The sequence below is a fragment of the Cyanistes caeruleus genome, chromosome 12 (assembly GCF_971803275.1).
Source record: "Cyanistes caeruleus chromosome 12, bCyaCae1.hap1.1, whole genome shotgun sequence".
In the NCBI taxonomy this organism is placed as follows: domain Eukaryota; kingdom Metazoa; phylum Chordata; class Aves; order Passeriformes; family Paridae; genus Cyanistes; species Cyanistes caeruleus.
The window spans coordinates 5,605,636-5,611,664 of NC_141712.1; the positions used below are offsets into that span (position 1 = coordinate 5,605,636).

Sequence of the window (6,029 nt, forward strand, 5' to 3'; positions counted from 1 at the left end):
GGGCACGGAGATGCCAGCGCTGCCTTCGGACTGCAAGTGGCTGTGGAAAAGGACAATCAAACAGCGAGAGCTGCTGGCTGCTTTACACACCATGCCCAGAGTTTTAAAGTGCTGCAGCCTCAGAAAAGCATATAAAACTGGTGGGTTTAAGCTCTCTCAACATTTTTTTTTCACATAAACACCGGTATTTTCCATGTAAGGGGAAAATCTGTGTGGGTGTGTATAAATCAGAATGCAAAGTCTGTTGCTGGATTTACCGGCAGCCCTAGGTTAAAGGATTGAAATGGCCCAAAGCAAAACCACTAAAATGTCCTAGAATCCTGCTTAGAATAATGATGGAAATGTCCAGTGAACTGCACGATGTGATACTAACAATTCCTGCTTATGGAAAAGGAGTTGTGACTGCTGTAAAGGCAAGAGACAGCCTGAGGTGATGACCAGGTGCTGGTGTCAGGAGCTTTTAGGAAAGGCTGTGGAAAATGACTCAGGTCAGCTCTGCAGCTGAGAGGAGATGTGTGTTTTGACAAAAGATCGGGAGATGGAGATAAGGGTGCTTATCTCCCCACGGTCAGGGCAAGATGGGCATTTTAAAAATTTAAAATACATATCCCAACATCTTTCAACACCTAGATGGGGTTCCTGGTTTGTTCTCAGCGTGGTTCTTTTTTAACTGTTCTTCCATTCATTCAGCCTTTTTCTGATTTATTGTCCTGATATAACAATTGTGTGAATTGGCTCCTGGAAGCTATATGAGATTTTAACAGATTCTCAGCCTTGGGGGGTGGAATCCTTCTTCCTCTCTGTTTCCATCATCCTTGTGCTCTCTCTCCTCAAGGGCAGGTGCACTCATTTCCTCTGTTAGCTCTTTTTGTGGAACAGTTCAAGGCTCCAGGCATTGAACCAGCTCACCTGTGATATGCCACACAACCCTTGCAGCAGCTGCAATGCTGGTGAGGAAAAAAAAATTCATATGCAAGTTATTTCTCAAGACAAACCTCTCATTTACCATCTCAAGACAAATCTATTTCTTTGCAAAGCATAAATTGTGTTACTAGCTTTTTTATTATCATTTTTCACTCACTGAAGAAAGTTTCTTTATGCAGCAGACTTCAGTGAAGCCATTTGTGTAAGAATTATGGGAGCAAAAAATGTAGGATTAGAAATTTTCTTACAAAAAAAAATTGCTGGGTTTGTTGTTTTGGTTTTTTGGTTGTTTTTTTTCCCCTCTCTAAGCAATTATTTTATTGGAGTACAACTGGAAGTTCCTCAAAACTTTTTTCTGGAAAGGGTAATTCCATCATGATCATTCCCATATGTTTCGTAAAAAGAAATAGCTGCCTGTACTCAATTTGTTTCAACAATGTGCATTTAAATATTTGTTATGTATTTAGAGTGGACACAGGTACAACATGTGTCTTCATCTCTTGTAAATAAATACTTTTCCTGTTTTCTGGCCAATTCCATGCTCTAAGCCTTTCTGAGCTACCATCCTGTTGAAATCTTAGCTGACATGTTTTCTTTCCTGCCTTTTTATAACATTTCAGTGGTCTGGCTCCTGAATTATAACACATTCCTCACCCTGATTTATTTTGTTATTTTATTTTTTTAAATTGTATCATCACCACAGTGCTGATAACATGTACAGAGTGAAAAAGAAAGGGACCTGGAGCTTTTCTTCAATCTGTCTCCCAAACCTGGCAGGACCAGGCAGGAGATTGGCATTGGCACATGCTGCTCTCCAAATATTCCCCAGGGTATGCCCTGTCTGTGGAGTCCCTGGTCTGTGTAAAAATGCTACAGCCAGCTCCTTTGGCATATTCCCTGAGGGAATCTGAGGACACAGGGAAATTTTGTCCAAATTCTGCTGCACTTTGACCATCTGGGAATGGGGATGTCCTGTAGGAGCCACCCTCTCTGGGTCACACCGGCTGCTTTGGCTCCCCTCCTGTGAAGGGCCAAATGTCTCATTGCCACGTGGTGAGACACAGCTCATAGCTCCTTTTTCAGAGAAGGGAATGTTTCTGTTCTGAGAAATGCACTGGATTTTCCTTCAAGTGTTTCTGAAAGAGGAGGACAAAGGCATTACACTGTCATGTAGGCTGATTTCCCAAGCCCACACTTATCTGGCAATAAATACTTGGATAGGAGTAAGATGATGTTGTGAAATTGAATCTTGATACCTCAACAGATGGTAACAAACAGCCTAAATATGAGGTGAGTGCATCAGATGTTTGACTTGACTCTGAGAAGAAGATTTATACAGTTATATTCTGCTTGAAAAGGAAATACCTAAATACCTTTGCTAATCTAGATCTGTGCCACATTAATTTTCAAAGGCAGGCAAGATCTCTGCTGCACTCTGACGTAGATTATTGGTTCTCCTGAGCCAGGAGGCATGTAAAAAGTGACAAAAGGGAATAGGCTCCTATTGAATTTACCAGACAAGTTGATAAATTTTATGTGAAAAGGGAGGTTGGAAGTATAAATATGTTCTACATCCTTTCCATGACAGGCTATGGAATATTTATTATGAATGGAGTCATAAAGCAGGAATAATCTTCCCCATGACCTCACTGTGACAAACTGGCTTTCTAATTCTTGCTGAGTGCTGATTATTACTTGGCTAACACTCTGAGCTGAAGATGAAGCATGTGCTAAGTTGCAAGAATTCTTACAAATAGGCTGAGCTAATTCCAGAAGGGCGATTTTAAGGACACATTCATGTTTTTACTTGCTGGAGTATTTTTTCGTAAGGCAGAGGAGTAGATCCACACATGCAGAAAACCTTCAGGCAAACAGTGTGAATGCAATTGCTCATTTATGCATTGTGCAGTGCCTGGTCCAGGGCAGCAGTGGGATTACTGGGATTGGTCACAGGCTAGGAAAGGCACTCTCATTAAACACCTTTTGGAGGTGATAACACTTATAAACTTGCTTCAGGTTTTATTAACTCAGAGAGGATGCTGCTGGTGAAGGCAGCTCACAAAGGCATGGGTATAATATGAAAGAGTAGAGTTAAGGGGTTCCTTGTGGAGTTTTATCACCTGCTGGAAACATTTGAACCACATTTATGGAGACTTTGCTCATGGAAGGAGACGAGGATCCTGCTTCTCATAGCAGTGCAGCTGCTGTGTGTACATCTACAGTGCTTTCAGAGCCTCAGGGAGAGCTACTGTGATCTCACAGGCAGAAATTGAAAGTCATTAATTGAAGAGCTGTGCCATCCTTCATGCTAGGTTTCCCCTATGGATCATCCTGATTATTCCACCATGAGCTGAATTAAGCCAAAGGTGCCTCTGGTGTGTATTTGCCCTTCAGCAAAGAGTCCCCAGCAGTGTCTGACTGTAACCAGAGCATCTCCTCTCCAGACCAGAGCCACAGCCAGCCCTCCTGGACTCTGCACTGCTGGGGCTTACCCTGGCACATTTTAGTCCAGCAGGCAGCTCATGCCACTCAGACACCTACCTGAACAGTTGTCTCGTGGTTCCACACCTCCCTCACATCCCATGATGTGCTTTTCCAACCCCACCTTTCCCCTCCAGATGTGCAACAAGGGGAAAAAAGGTAAAACCTTTCCAGGTAGCTGCTACTGAGCAGCAAGGATAATACACTTCTGGGTGTTATAAAACTAATAGTTTTCTGGTAGTTATAGAACTAATGTTTATAGAATTTCTTCTAGTAGTGTCCAAATAATGCCTAAAGGAAGGATTTGTCATTCCTTTTGTAATAACCTGAATACCTGCCACTTGCTTTCAAAGGTTTTCCATAGGACGTAAGATTTTCCCCAGTTATTCTCCATCTCCCCACGCAGGCTTCTGTGATACAACAATTCACTGCTGGGGGATATCAGTGGAGGGAATTGTCTCACATGGAGAGTGTAAAACATCAATGGAATGAGCAAATACCTCTTTTAAGTTCTAGATGAGCTGTGGGAAGTTTTTCTTCTATGAGATTTCACAGAGAGCCTGAATTTAAATCTCCTAAATCTGTGAGAACACAGACAGACGTTGGGCTTTTTTTTTTTTTTACCTTACCAAAAATATGAGACTTTCTTCAAAACTAGATAGGCTCAGCATTGAGCAGCACTGACAGAAATGCTGTCTGCAGGCTCAGTAGTGGGGCTCATTGTCTCTGTCCTCTGAGCACTGAGTTTTTATCAATGCCAGCACACCACTCATGCAGGCAGGGGGAGTGAGCAGCAGCTCTAACCGAGCTCCTCAGGTGGGTCAGCCTTCCTCCTGTTTCACAAAAACTGTGACAACTTCATGCCTCAGTGGTTATTTTCATGAAAATGGAACAAATCAAGTTTTTCCTAGCAAGTCACCCAGGAAATGTAAGGGTTTATTTCTTGTGTTCTTGATATGGCTTTGCCCCTTGTGCATGTCCTGCCTGCAGAGCACCTCTTGCCAGCCCATGCTGCATTGGTGTGGTTGGTGCAGTTCAGCTGAATTTGTCAAAAAACTCGGGGAAATCTTAATTAAATTTGTGTTCTTGTGTATCTCATGCTCACAGGAAAACACAAACTTAAAAAACATAACCATATGCTTTCCTGCTACCATTGGTTACTCTGCCACATGCTGTCAGCATGTCAGATTTGAAAAATTAAACCACAGTAAAAGAATTGCCAGTAAATGTTTAATTTCATAGGCCTGGGAGTGTTCTGTCAGTGCACAATGTGACTCCTGTGAAATGGCTTCACTCTGACATCAGAGGTGAATTTCAAGTATTTCCATGCTTCAAGCTCCCAGCAGCTTCAGCTGTATTTCTGTGTTCTTGCCTGCCCTAAAAATTAAAGAATAAACCTGCAGTTAGTTAATCAATCAGGGATAGAAACAGCAATATAATCCAAACTCAGGGTTATGAAAGGTCAGTGAAGACTTATAAAGGAATCTTCTGTAGTTAAAGATCTGGGAAGCAATAAAATCCACCAAACTGTCCTGTGCAAGAGAATTCATGGCTGTAGTTTTGCCAGTCTGCTCAGGGTATTTTCCAGAGGCTTTGGGGATACCAAATTTCACTTCACAGGGGTTGTTCACAGGAGATGATGGAGCACTTCCCTCTAAATTAGAAGACCCTGAAGAGATATTTTTGCTCTGAATCATTAGAGGTTAAATCCATAATCACAAAGATACTCAATCAACTCCTGCCCTTATTTTCAAACCACAGAAAGATGGATGCAGTGTAATGGTTATTCATATGAGAAGTCTGCTATTTTTCCAGGGGTACAGAAAGCTGGTTAGCTTTCAGTTCCTTGGATCCTTTCCCTCCCTGACAAGATCTTTCACTTCATACAGCAGAGCAATGGAATTGAACAAACTGTCAAATGAACAAAACTGCAGCTATGCCTAAACCTATCACCATTGTTTCCATAAGCTTCAATTCTGCAAAATCTTGCAAATTGTCTTAAATTCTTGTAATTCTGACATGTTTTATGGCCATTAAGGGGCACTCCATGAGGTGATTCTGGTGCCAGGGTTGTGTCAGAACAGAAGGTCATAGAGGAAGGTCATAGAGGAAGAAACCAGCAAGCTCTGAATGGAGCTTCACAGAGAGATGCTCCACCAGAGCAGATGTCTGTAAACAGGAGCAGGGCTCACACATACTCCAGGGAACCTCTAGATGGATAAGGGGAACAGACAGACACACTACTCCAGGGCTCAGGTACTTGGGAAGATTTTTCTAGGGATCATCACTGAAAAGATTTTAAATACACAGTGTAGAAATTAGTGTCATACAGGTGTTACCTGAGAGAAAAAACATATTTGCACATTTAACATAGAGAACATATTTTCATACATCCCCAAGAAGCAATCGCTTCTTCATGGTCTGACAGGGATGAATTTTGCTTGTGCTTCAGGTGAATAACAGCAAGAATGATCCATGCAGGAAGGAATCTCAGTAGAATCATGGTTTCAGAGCCAGAGGAACTGCTGCAGGTCAGAGAGCTTTGATACCTGTGATCACTTGTATGCCAGCAGCACTGAGCAGCTCTCCCTCTTTGGACAAATTAAATACAACTCTTAATCTAA

The 6,029-nt window shown here is 42.1% G+C and overlaps 2 long non-coding RNA genes across 3 annotated transcripts; one reads left to right on the forward strand and one right to left on the reverse strand.

Moving 5' to 3' along the window:
- Nucleotides 1-685: 685 nt before the first annotated feature.
- On the reverse strand, nucleotides 686-3,136 carry LOC147650826 (uncharacterized). Its single transcript, XR_015275323.1, has 2 exons — nucleotides 3,045-3,136; nucleotides 686-947 (listed from the first exon to the last, which is right to left on the reverse strand). It is a non-coding gene; the product is annotated as an uncharacterized LOC147650826 (long non-coding RNA).
- A 95-nt stretch (nucleotides 3,137-3,231) lies between these two features.
- On the forward strand, nucleotides 3,232-6,029 carry LOC111934357 (uncharacterized). Of its 2 annotated transcripts, none has more exons than XR_015275324.1 (2): nucleotides 3,232-3,564; nucleotides 5,858-6,029. It is a non-coding gene; the product is annotated as an uncharacterized LOC111934357 (long non-coding RNA). The 2 variants fall into 2 exon arrangements; XR_002867178.1 differs by lacking the exon at nucleotides 3,232-3,564 and adding an exon at nucleotides 5,531-5,661.